The sequence below is a fragment of the Bos indicus x Bos taurus genome, chromosome 9 (assembly GCF_003369695.1).
Source record: "Bos indicus x Bos taurus breed Angus x Brahman F1 hybrid chromosome 9, Bos_hybrid_MaternalHap_v2.0, whole genome shotgun sequence".
In the NCBI taxonomy this organism is placed as follows: Eukaryota; Metazoa; Chordata; class Mammalia; order Artiodactyla; family Bovidae; genus Bos; species Bos indicus x Bos taurus.
The window spans coordinates 98,726,352-98,740,028 of record NC_040084.1 but is presented as its reverse complement, the minus strand read 5'-3'; the positions used below and the strand labels follow the sequence as shown (position 1 = coordinate 98,740,028).

The 13,677-nt window shown below is 39.7% G+C and overlaps 1 protein-coding gene across 1 annotated transcript in view; it reads right to left on the bottom strand.

The window, feature by feature from the left end:
* The window catches only part of PACRG (parkin coregulated), a 531,079-nt gene that overhangs the window by 320,947 nt on the left and 196,455 nt on the right, over positions 1 to 13,677 (bottom strand). The window lies entirely within an intron of this gene.

Here is a 13,677-nt window from a genome sequence, read left to right as displayed (position 1 = left end):
TGTAGCCCTTTCGATTGGTTTCTTTCACTTAGTTCAGTTCAGTTCAGTTCAGTTGCTCAGTCGTGTCCGACTCTTTGCAACCCCGTGAATCACTTAGTAATATGCATTTAAGATTCCACCATTATTTTTCATGGCTTGACCATTTCTTTTTAGCATGGAATAAAGATCCATTTTATGAATCTTGGTTGCTTCCAAGTTTTGGTAATTGTGAATAAAGCTGCCATAAACAGCCATATGCAGGTTTTTGTCAACTATACACATTATCCTGATAGGAAAATAAATTTAAAAATCACTACTCACTTAAAGCTGAAAAATTATGCAAAATATAAAGTTATATTAATTCACTGGGCTATGTGCTCAGTCGTGTCTGACTCTGCGACCCCATGGATTGTAGCCCACTAGGTTCTTCTGTCCATGGAATTTCCCAGGTAAGAATACTGGAGTGGGTAGCCATTTCCTTCTCCAGGGCATCCTCCCAATCCAGAGATTGAATCCATGTCTCCTGCATTGTAGGCAGATTCTTTATCATCAGAGCTACCTAGGACAGTAGCACTATTTAAAAGGGGACTATTGAACAGACAAATAAAATAGAAAAAAAATTCATTATTCTTTTACTAAATAAATAACATCTACTAGAATAGCCTAAGTGAAAGTGTTAGTTGCTCACTAGTGTCCACCTCTTTGAGACCCCATGGACTATAGCCCACCAGGCTCCTCTGTCTTTGGAATTCTCCAGGCAAGAATATTGGAGTGGGTGCTGTGCCCTCCTTCAGGGCATCTTCCCGACCCAGGGATCGAACCCACATCTCATGTCTCCTGCACTGGGTAGGCAGGTTCTTTACCACTAGCACCACCTGGGAATCTCAAGAATCACCTAATGTAGGCACAATTTGAAAGCTAGGACTAAAAATTATGGACTATTTGTGTAGACTGAGACACATTTGTACAGAATACACAAAACTGCATTAGAAAAATCTAAGGCCAGAAAAGCCATTCTGCTTCAGGTTCCTACCAAAGTTAGTGCAAAATCAATTCAATTTGACATTTATTGGGATCTACTATTTGCAAGGCCCTGTGATAGGTGCTAGAGCAGATTTAAAATGGTCAAGATACGAGTTCTACTTTAAAGGACCTAATAGGCTGGTAGATAAGACATCTATGCAATTAACCATAACATTATATAGATGTGCTAAGAAATATGGTGGAAATAAAAACAGACAGTGTGGGGTCACAAAGATAGGAAGATTCATTCCAGCTGATAAAGTAGAGGAAGATTTAATTAAAGAAATGACTTTGGAACTGGGACTGGAAGAATGGGTAGGATTTAGACCGAAAGCAGTGGAATGGCTGGGAGAATGGGTGGTAAGAGGGCTGTTTCAAACAGACGCAAAGGTGGTCAAAGAAAGAAACTGCCAGAAGTGTGACCGTGTTTGGGGAATCGGTCATATTCTGGTTTGGTTGAAGCGGAAAACTTAAGAAGGTAGTAAACACACTCTATACTGGTGGGATTGAGTTGAATTCCTTTTAAATCTTTAATGGTGAAATAAACATATTCGTCCTAAGAAATTATGTGATGCCAAAAACAGGCTATTAGCAAAATGAGAAAATAGGACATAATCAAGAAATATTTGTTTTAACTTATTTTCAATTGCTTTTAATTTAAAAATTAATCAGAAGACTTGAACACTGGGGTTCATAAAATCTATGTAATTATATGCAACTTATGGATTTGAGAATTCATGTTCATTTATCTGGGAAAGGAGCTTCATCTGATTCTCCTAAGGGTGCTTTACCCCTAAAAATGCTAAAAATCATTGCTTTTGAGGAAGTGGGTTAGTTTTAAGTAAAACTAAATTTTTATGACTTTTTTTCCTACCAAATGATACAACTTGCATTTAGTTTGTCACGCTCTATTAGAATCATTTTGCTTCAACTCTAAAGGTTGGCACTCTCTCTATTCCTCTTTGTCTCGTTTTTCTACTTCTCTTTTTTGAAGGGAAAAAATAAAATACACATTAGAGAGATCTAAAAACACAGAGTTGTATGAAGAGAAAGTTAACACCCTGTACAACCCTTTGCACTCATCCCTCCCACAACTAGGAGTGTATCTGCACGTAGATTTTTAACTCTCACATCATACAGATTTATGTCTATGTTGCATGAGTGTACATGTATGTGTGTGAGAAAGAGAGAGACAGAGAGAAGCAGAGAGGTGTTTTCTTTTTCTAAAATGAAAATGGTACAAACTCTATACATCTTTAATTCTGAAACAATGTACCATGGACATCTTTCTGGGTTAGTACACATAAATTTAATTCAATTCTTTTAAATAGCTATAAAACATTCCATTGCAGAAATGTACCACAGTTTATTTGGCTATTTTCTAATTGATACGCATTCATGTTGCTTATGGTTTTGAGTATTTAAACTGATGTTACATAAACATCTTTATAAATATATCATTATATGTAAGTATTTTCATTGTATAGGATTAAAAAATAACATGTGATAGGAATGTTAATAAAAGAATAAACATTGTCACGTAACTTTTTAAGAAGTTTTAGCAAGTCATATCCCCACTTGCAGTATTAGCAAATGCCCACTTTGGTATACCTTTGTCCAGGGATAATATTAAAAATATTTAACAAAGCACAAGGCAGAAACATTTAAGAACATTCAAGTGACATGCATTAACCTTCTATTTACTGCTTATTGAAGATAGAAGGGTCTGATCAGTCAGAGAAGGTGGGATGAGAGTTCTGGGCAAGGAAGGGAGCTCAAGGTAGCAAATATTTATGACCTGAAAGATTAGTAATACAGAGTCATATTGAACTTACCAGATAAACATCAGCCCTGCCATTGCTAGAACTGGGTATTACCAGGCTTTAAAATAAATTTTTTGCTAGAATTTCAGAAAACAGTATCTCATTGGGATGTTAACTTTATGTTTCCTCAAGTTTTAATTTAGAAAAACAACTTTTGGATGTCACTTTATGTTTGCTTATCCATTACTTGTTTAAATTTTTGTCTATCTTTATTTGTGTTATTTACCTTTTAATTATCAGTTTGAAGGAGCTGTTTGTCTTTCAAATGTTTACAAATATATAGTCTCTGGGCTTATTCTTCATCTTTATATTTAAGGTAACTTTAGCTGTACAAATGTTTTAATATTAATATAAAATATACTTTTAATCTAAATGCCATTAAATTTATGTTTATTTATTGAAGTTATAGATTTAAACCTAAGTACTGTAATATTTTTGGTATATTTTTCTTAGCTCTTTGGTTTTTATAATTTTCCCCCATTTTCATTTTCAACTGGTTGTTGATATAAGAAAAGCATATTTTGGGTATTTGTTTCATATCCATCCATTTAACCAAATTCTTTGGGTATTTCTAACAGTTTTTAATTGTAAACCTTATTTTAAAAAAAATTGTTATATGATGAAATCATGTAAGAAAAACTTTTCTCTCCATTATATATGTCATATATTATAGTTCCTTGACATTATTAATACATTAGTCTCTAAAATAATTTTAAATAATAATAAAAGCAGGCATATGTGCCTTGTTTCAAATTTTAGTGTCAACGACTTGTCTTCTTTATGAATAATTGAGTTTTATTGGGTTTTAGCCCACCAGGCTCCAGGGGATCTTCCCGATCCTGGGACTGAACCCCGGTCTCCTGCACTGCAGGCAGATTCTTTACCATATGAGCTACCAGGGAAGTCCATTTTTCACTTGTTAAACATGAGTTCCTTTTGTTCATCTGTTTCTATCATATTTCAATTTTCTAAGGCACTTTATACTTATATCTTGACATTTTTTTTTCATTTCTGAAAAAAAAAAGCATCTTTAAGTTCTCCTACCTCCTTGACTATTTGTCAGTTTATACGAATTGCTTCTTCTCCTTTTTCTGAATTTAAAATGTTAGCCATCCTTAGAACCAATATTTGGTTTTCTCATCTGATACATTCTTTTTCTGAGAAGGCAGCTTTTCGTTAAGTATGGTTTCAACTGACAGCTCCATGCCAACTGTCACGGACTGAATGTTTTTGTTCCCGCCCCGCCCCCAAATTCAAATGTTGAAATCTCAGTCCTTGATATGATGATATTTAGAGAAGGGTGATTAGGTCATGAGAGAAGAAGCCTCACTGATGGGATCGGCCCCTTATACAAACAGACAGCATTTCTTCCTCCTTTCTCTGTTTTCCACCTCGTAAGGGCACACCAAGAAGGTGACCATCTGAAAACCAGGGAGAGGGATCTCACCAGACTCGTAAGGACACACCAAGAAGGTGACCATCTGAAAACCAGGGAGAGGGATCTCACCAGACTCGTAAGGGCACACCAAGAAGGTGACCATCTGAAAACCAGGGAGGGGGATCTCACCAGACTCTTCTGCTGGCACCCTGCTCCTGGACTTCCTACAGCCTCCTGAGAATAAGAAATGTTTGCTTTCTAAGCTTCCCAATCTACTCTAATTTGTCACAGCAGCCTGAGTGGACTAAGACACCAGTAGTTTCTACAGCTAAAACCTGACTCTAAATTCTCTTTCTCACCTCTAGATTTTTTTTTTAATTTAAGTATAATTGATTTGCAATGTAGTATTAGTTCCTGGTACACAGCAAACTGATTCAGTTATACATACACTATATATATATTACATATGTGCGTGCGTGCTAAGTCACTTCAGTGGTGTCCGAGTATTTGTGACTGTGTGGACTATAGCCTGCCAAGCTTCTCTGTCCATGGGATTCTCCAGGCAAGAATACTGGAGTGGGTTTCCAAGTCCTCCTCCAACCCAGGGATGGATCCTGCATCGGTAGGTAGGTTACTTACCACTAGCACCTCCTGGGAAACCATATAGTATATATACATGTGCATATATATATTTTTTCCTTACAGTCCATTACAGAATACTGAATACAGTTCCCCGTGCTATACAGGAGGACCTTGTTGTTTAAACATAGTAGTTTATATCTCTTATTCAAAACTAAGAACAAAAATTTACTCGTCCCCGACCTCCCTTGCCCTTTGATAGCCGTAGTTTGTTTTCTGCGTCAGTGAGTCTGTTCTGTTTCATAAGATGCTCACTTGTGTCATATTTTAGATACAAATGATATCATACGGATTTTTCTTTCTCTTTCTGACTTACTTCTCTTAGTGTGACAATCTCTAGGTCAATTTACACTGCTGCAAATGTGGCTTTATTTCATTCTTTTAATGACTGCACCGTGTTCCTTTGAATACACATACCACAACTTCTTCATCCATTCACTCATCAGTGGACACTTAGATCGTTTCCATGTCTTGGATATTATAAATAGTGCTGCTATGAACACTGGGGTGCTTGTATCTTTTTGAAATATAGTTTTCTGACTTCCCTGGTGGCTCAGTGATAAAGAATCCACCTGCCAATGCAGGAGACGTGGGTTTTATCCTTGGGTCAGGAAGATCCCCTGGAGGAGGAAATGGCAAGCCACTCTAGTATTCTTGCCTGGGAAATCCCATGGACAGAGGAGCCTGGCGGGCTATACTCCATGGGGTCACAAAAGAGCTGGGCACGACTTAGTGACTAAACAACAACAACTGAATATGTACCCAGAGTGGAATTGCTGGATCATAAGCAAACTCTATTTTCAGTTTTGTAAGGATCCTCCATACTCTTCTTCATAGTGACTGTATGAATTCACATTCCCATCAACAGTGTAGAAAGCTTCCCTTTTTACCCTCTTCAGCATTTTCTTTTTGTGGACTTTTAATGATGATCATTTTGACACATGTGAGGTGGTACCTCATTTTACTTTTAATTTGCATTTCTCTAATAATTAGCAATATTGAACGGCTTTTCACGTACCAATTGGCCATCTATATGTATTCTTTGGAAAAATGTCTTTTTAGGTCTTCTAAAGAGGTCCTTTAGCCCATTTTTTGGACTGGGTTTTTGTTGCTGTTGTTATTGAGCTGCATGAGGTGTTTGATATTTTGGAAATTAAGCCCCTGTCAGTCACATGATTTGCAAATATTTTCTCCAAATCTGTAAGTTGTCTTTTTGTTTTATTGATGGTTTCCTTTGCTGTACAAAAGCTTATGAGTTTGATTAGGTCCACTTGCTTATTTTTGCTTTTATTTCTATTGCTTTGGGAGACTGACTTGGGAAAATATTGGTATGATTTATGTCAGAGATCACCCCTAGACTTTTATTACCAGCTTTTTAACCTGATATCTTAATCTGGATGCTTCATTACTGTTCAAGCTCAACATTTTTAAACCTGAATTATCTTTGAACAAACCTTCTTCTTTCTATGTCTCTTAATAGTTAATGACAGCATCATGTACTAATCCATTCCATCTGGAAGTTATGTTCAATTACCTTTCTTATCCCCTCAACTTTAATCAGTTCTAACATTCCGTCAACTCTGCTTAAAAATATCTCTCAAACTCTTCTCCATCTTTCCATCCATGACACAACAATTTTATTCTGCTTTCCTGGCTGGACCTTCTAACATCATTCAACTTTAATTCATTCTCAGAATTGTTGCCAAAGTTTTGCTAAGTCACAAAACACTTTTCTTCCTCTGTTTAAAAACCTCTAGTAGGTCTTATAAACCTTCAGAATAAAATTTAAATTTTAAGCATTGTACACAATGCCTTTCATATTCTGGAACCAAACCCTCATCTTAAGCATGTCTTAAGCTGCTGGCTACGATTTCTCACTATAAGGGATTGCTCACTGTTTCACGGGTTCAAGATTTCTCCCATACAGACTTGATCTTTTTCACCTCGTGCTAAATCTCTGCGCAACCTGCCCTGCACAGTCATGGCTTCTCTGCACACCTCTATACTTCATATCCTTTCTCAGAAACCAGCCTGTCCTGTTCTGCTCTCACAACCAAAGTCTGTTCTCCCCTCGTGTGGGAACTCCTGAGCCACGAGTTTGTGACTTTACAGCTTTGTATCCACACACAGCACTCAGTACGGCAGGACTTTAATGACACTTATGGGTGGAAGGAAAAAAGGAAAGAAGTCAGGAAGGAATCAAGGAAGACCTACTAAAGATTTTATTTGAATGGACGTATTTTATAACCAACTATCCTTAAAAACAGAGATAAATCAATAAAAAAAAATGTTGAGGTGCTTAAGAAGGATACACTAAACAAAGCTGATTTTTAATATACAAAACTTGTAGGGCAGAATTGAGTAGCTGAGAGAAGAAAATGAATAATTATGCTGTATGTCAGCAAAGTTATCTGCGGTGAAAAGTGGTTCAGAGAGCAAAAAAAATAAATGAAAAAGCTGAAGGAGAACATGAAAAATGAGCACAGGGCTTTATGCTTTGTAAACACTTTATTGCATTTAAAGTATAAAACAAAACATAAAGAACAGATAGCCTGTACAAGTGGATTTTGGTAAAGAGCAGAGGATTTTCTCATATAGTTCTACTTATTGCAGTACTACCTTGCACTTCAAGACATGTTTTAAATTTTAGCAAGTGTTAATACATGCTATTCATTTGTCATGTATCAGGACATATATATTTACACTATCACATTTTAGCTAAGATAGCTAAGTTTCGGAGAAGTCAATGGCACCCCACTCCAGTACTCTTGCCTGGAAAATCCTATGGACGGAGGAGCCTGGTAGGCTGCAGTCATGGGGTCACTAAGAGTCAGATACGACTGAGCGACTTCACTTTCACTTTTCACTTTCATGCATTGGAGAAGGAAATGGCAACCCACTCCAGTGTTCTTGCCTGGAGAATCCCAGGGACAGGGGAGCCTGGTGGGCTGCCATCTGTGGGGTTGCACAGAGTCGGACACGACTGAAGCGACTTAGCAGCAGCAGCAGCTAAGTTTAGATTACGGTGGGTAATCTCACCTACCATCTTAGCAGCAATCTCAGTGTGGGCTTCCCTGGTGGCTCAGATGGTACAAAATCTTCCTGCAATGCAGGAGACCCAGGTTTGATCCCTGGGTGGGGACAATCCCCAGAGAAAGATATGGCAACCCACTCCAGTATTCTTGCCTGGAGAACTCCATGGACAGAGGGCAGAGATTACAGTAGCAATTTACATGAAGGTGGTTGGGTCCCTGCCTTAGCTCAACTCACCATCTGTGGGTTTATTCTCCTCAATGTGTATCTTCAGCCTCTTAACCCACATGGACTGGGTGTCCACATACACACTAGGCAGGCTCTAGACAAGAGAGCAGGGTCACAGGACAAAGTCAGCTAAGATTACTGTAGTGACGCACTTGAAATTCCACAGGAACCATATATTTTCTCGAAGTTTTCAGTGAAAGGCAGAAAATAGACCGTGAGTACCAGAAAGCCCATTTCTATAACATTAAGTCACAGCTAGCCAAGGCAAACAGCCATTGCTATTGAACCCTGATTGACAGGCATGACCTAGGACACGTATTGTGCCCTAGTTGCAACTATCTTGTTATAAGATTGACAAGTGACTTCATCTCTCCATTACTCAGTTTCATCATTCATAAACAGGAGACAATAATATCTACCTCATAGGCTATTCTTGTGAAGATTAAAGTAAAGCTCCGAGAAATACACTAAGCGTTAGATAAGTGTCAGCTGTGGTGGGAATTATCATTATTATTTAAGGAAGTAGAATGCATGTCGATAGATAAAAAAAAGGCAGAAAATTTGAAATTTTAAAAACAAAAATGAATTGCTATTTAATTATAACACTGTACTGTTTATGTTCATCCAGCCAGCCAGCTGGACGAAGCACAAGCTGGAATCAAGATTGCCAGGAGAAATATCAATAACTTCAGATACGCAGATGACACTACCCTTATGGCAGAGAGTGAAGAAGAACTAAACAGCCTCTTGATGAAAGTGAAAGAGGAGAGTGAAAAAGTTGGCTTAAAGCTCAACATTCAGAAAACTCCGGGAGCTGGTGATGGACAGGGAGGCCTGGTGTGCTGTGGTTCATGGGGTCTCAAAGGGTCAGACACGACTGAGCGACTGAACTGAACTGAACTGAACTGCTTACATTCATTATGGAGGTGGCATATAGTGGCACCCCGCCCTACATTTGCAGTGAGAAATAATGGCTGCATTAGAGCTAAAGTATTTACATGAGCAAGATCCATTATAGGCCTGCAATTTCCTCTAGTTTCAAGCTTTGGAAGTCTGTACAGGTCTTTTCTGTGACTATTTTATAATGTTACAATAAATTCTCCAAACTTTCAACTAATGTTTCACATGGAAAAGCATAACTGACTGAGAGAAAATTTAGAAAATAATGACTAAAGAATATTTAAATTACCTGAGTATTTACTTAATATTTAAGGGGCTTAAATTAATATTTAAATTACCCTTAATATTTAAGGGGCTTATATTTCCTTTCCTTCTTCGTGAAATCTAAGTCTCTCTGGACCGTAAGGAACCTGTCCATTTAGCAGGCTTGGCCTAAACAATGGAACTCCCACAGTCATTTTCCTGCTCCTTATAAGGTACACAAGCTCACACACATGTGAGTGTGTGCACACACACATGCACACAAGTCATTATTAATTTTCTGTGCAGAAGAGGGTACTGATGAATTTCTGATGTTTAATTAGTCTCTATTGAAACAATGGCTTATTACATTATTACATCATAAATAGGCTGAGTAAAACCTGAAAAAAGTAGAGAATGGTGGAGTATCTAAATCTGCAGGAAAGAACTCAGAAGCAATCTCAAGAAGGAAGATTAACAACTTAAAGACAAAATAATGTAAAATTTCAAACAAAATAATCGCTCAACTTGCTACGGGACCACAGTAGAGGCTGTCAACCTGACACTCAGTTATAACACTGGGGGGTGACCAGGGAGACTGGCCCTGAGGCTGGTCCCTAAAACTACAGTCAGAGTACAAGAGTAACGCACGAGATGGGGAGGGGCCTTCCACTAGCTGAGAGCAATGCACTGGGCTTGCAAAGAACTTTCACATCCCTTCTCTCCTTTGGATCTCAAGTCAACAATGTGTACCAGTTAGGAGAGACCCCCCTTTTTCTACGTTTATAGCCCAAGAACGGAGACCAGCAAGGGGCATGGCCTGTGTGCTGTCCCATGACCCATCCGCTTTAATGTCAGGTCCTGGAGAGTTAGACCCTGATTTACCTAGTGTGTTAGGCAAGCCCCATTCAAAATTCACAGCAATCACCATCATTACCATTATTTTACCATACTAGGAACTATGCTGAGTTGTCGATGTTCTAGAATGTCGTTCTCTGACAATGTTATAGGCTTAAAAGTAAGTTTATCCATGTTAGAGTAGAGGACACCTCCTAGGAGTATTCCTTAATCCCAAGGCACAGCTTCTTTGTATTATATGGTAGATAAAACATAAAAGAATTTGACCTATAAAAGTTACCATCTGTTTAGAAACACTTGGGTTTCCTAAATGCCATAATAAACATTTAAATTTTTAAAAAATCAGGGAGCTTCCCTGGTGATCCAGTGGTTAAGAATCTGTCTTGCAATGCAGGGGACGCTGGTTTGACCCCTGGTGGAGGAAGATCCCACATGCTTCAGAGCAACTAAACCCATGTGCCCCAACTACTGAGCCCATGCTAGACTGCCTATGAGCCGCGACTACTGAGCCTAGGTGCTGCAACTCCTGAAGCCCGGGCACCTAAAGCCTGTGCTCTGCAATAAGAGAGAAGCCACCCCAGTGAGAAGCCTCTGCTTCATACAACCAGAGAAACCCCGCATGCGGCAACGAAGACCCAACACAGCCAAAAAATAAAAGTAATTTCAAAAAATCAGGAGAGCAGCTATTATGATTTCAGGATTTTTGTCTATCAGAACACATTGCTTTCCATTATAGAGTGTTAGATATAGAAGACCATTCAAATGGTGTCGAACACTGAGTAGGCAGTTCTTCGGTTTGCTGTGTGACCACTATCTCGAATCTCAAGAAGGTATAGTTGGCCTGAAAGACCGCCAGGTTCAGCAGCTGAGTTATGAGATTTCCTCATCTTTCAACCTGGAAGAATTTCACACTTCAGTGGATGCTGTGCAGCTGGAATCAGAGGATGAAGGTGACTCGAAGGAAAAGTCCAATTTTCTGCAAGTTCAGGAGATGGACTGAAAGGATCTATTTAGTTCATGATTTATAACAGGGATGAAGCTGGGTCAGTGCAGTTGCAAGGATATATAATTCCATACTCATACCACTATTAATAGACAGGGCACAGTTTGTTTAGATCATAGTGGACTAAGAAGGATACGATCATGATAAATAGCCAACTGAATGAAGTAAACTTCAGAAAAAAATGTGGAGCAGACTGGACCGGGTGGCTGAAGTAGGCAATTTTTTAAGACCTCATTCGTGCACAGGTCGGATGGTAAAGGAATAAATAGCCTAAGAAGCATTACTCCTCAACTGGTCTATAGGAGGCTGAGACATATATTATTTTATAATGAATCACGGCAGCAGTAGAAGTGATCTCAAAGATCACCCAATCCAATCTCTTCATCTTGTAAATGAGGAAGCCTGGCTCTTTGGAATTGGAAACTCATGGAAGTCTTAAAATCTGTGATAGGCAGAGGAAGGATGAGATGCTAGATTTCAAGCTCCTGGTCCAGCCTTCTGCCTTCCGTCATCCTGATCTATCCCCACACAGGGCTCAGAGCCCTCATGATCAGACATGGCCACAGAGCAAGGGGAATACAGATGTGTCCCTTAGGAAAACTGTGAGTCCTCTGGTTGCAGTACAGACACAAGATCCAGTTACAGTGCAGACTGAGCGACAGGAAGGGAAAGGGAAAGGGAAAGTGAAAGTCGCTCAGTTGTGTCTGACTCTTTCAGACACCATGGACTGTCCGTGGAATTCTCTAGGCCATAATACTGGAGTGGGCAACCTTTCCCTTCTCCAGGGAATCTTCCCACCCAGCGATCGAACCCAGGTCTCCCACATTGCAAGCGGATTCTTTACCAGCTGAGCCACAAGGGAAGCCCAAGAGTACTGGAGTAGGTGAGACTTTTCCTTCTACAGAGGATCTTCCCGACCCAGGACCCAAACCGGGGTCTCCTGCATCACAGGCAGATTCTTTACCAGCTGAGCTATCGGGGGAAGCACAAATACAGGATGGCTCCCCTTTATCGGCAGCTCAGAGAGGCGGGGACTTTCAGAGAAATGAGGGAGCTTCTTCCTGGACCTAATGAAAGCTGGGCATAGCAGGGGTTAACAACAGAGGCACGTGGAAGCCCCCGTCCCAATCCCTAGTGCTATTTGTATGGAGAAGAATGATTGTTTTTGGTGTTGGTGATATAAAAAACTTTATCCAGTAAGATTCACTTTGGAGACAGGTTACTTTCCTTTTGACCAGTATTTTCTAGTAAAGTATTGGCCCCGTTTCTCTGCGCCTGTGAGATCTGGGGTACAATTCTGGAGGACGATGCACCGCTGCCGTGAACTTCCAATCTCAAGAAAGGTGATTGTGAGGAAATCTGAGGCTGCCACATCTTAGTGGTTTCTTTTTCCCGTTGTGTATAAATTCTTTGGGTTTCGACACTGGTTTCCTCCCAAGGCGTTTGGGAAGCTCACTTACAGATCTTTGTAATACTGCTGTGGTTGTGAGCGGGGGGTGCATCGGCTCGTTGCTGGTTCTTTATCTATAATGAGTGACTTCACAGGTTACACAGATTGACAGTAGGGCCCATGATCCATATTTTGTAAAGGGCAGAACAGCAGCCCAGATAGGTAGGAGACACAGGGGTCCACAAATCAGTATCAGGGCTCCAGACAGAAGTTCGCTCCTGTTACTGCTTGTGCGATTCTTTATTTACCTGCCTTTCCTCTCTAAAACCCATGTCAAGTACAACTCACACATAAAAGCCTTCACCAGGAATGCTCTGCGACAGAAAAGAATGTTCGGGCTTTACAACCTGAATGTGGGTTAAGGAAACTGCCAAGACAAAGTGAGCTTGCAGAACAGCTGCGGGGACTGGAACCAAACTATCAGTTTTCATAATCAAGTAAGAATGACACCCACATCTTTACCCAAGCTTGCTCTTCAGTGCGGGGATATTGAAAAACGGGATGCATTTACAAAACCCACAGCCTCCGAAACAATCACTGAATTATGGCACCAGGACACCCTCTGGTTGATTGCTTCAGTGAAGAAAATATGGCTTAGGTGACAGGGCAATGCCGGTATGAAATTTTGTTTTATGCTGTAATTTTTACCTGTTTGGGGTCTGAATTGTGATGAGAAGTATTTCACTCCTTTGATTTACAGTGTTCAGAACAAGGATTAATGACAGGCAACTTTAACTCTCTCAACAACTTTCAAGAGATAAGGGGCTGTGAAAAGACACCATGGATGCTCCAGGATTGCTCACAAAGTTGTTCTGAAAAGACCACTAATGAGAAGCATTTTCTTAATCTGATGTCCAGCTGGCATGGTTCTCCTTGGGTGAGGAAGTGGTGAGGGGTGAAAATAAATAGAGAAGGATACGGGTTTTGAATAAATAGAGAAGGATAAGCATATTGTGCTGGTTACAAACCTACAAATCCTCAAGAAAATCAACCCTGAATATTCATTGGAAGGACTGGTGCTGAAGCTGAAGCTCCAATACTTTGGCCACTGATGGAAGAACTGACTCATTGGAAAAGACCCTGATGCTGGGAAAGATTGAAGGCGGGAGGAGAAGGGGAAGGA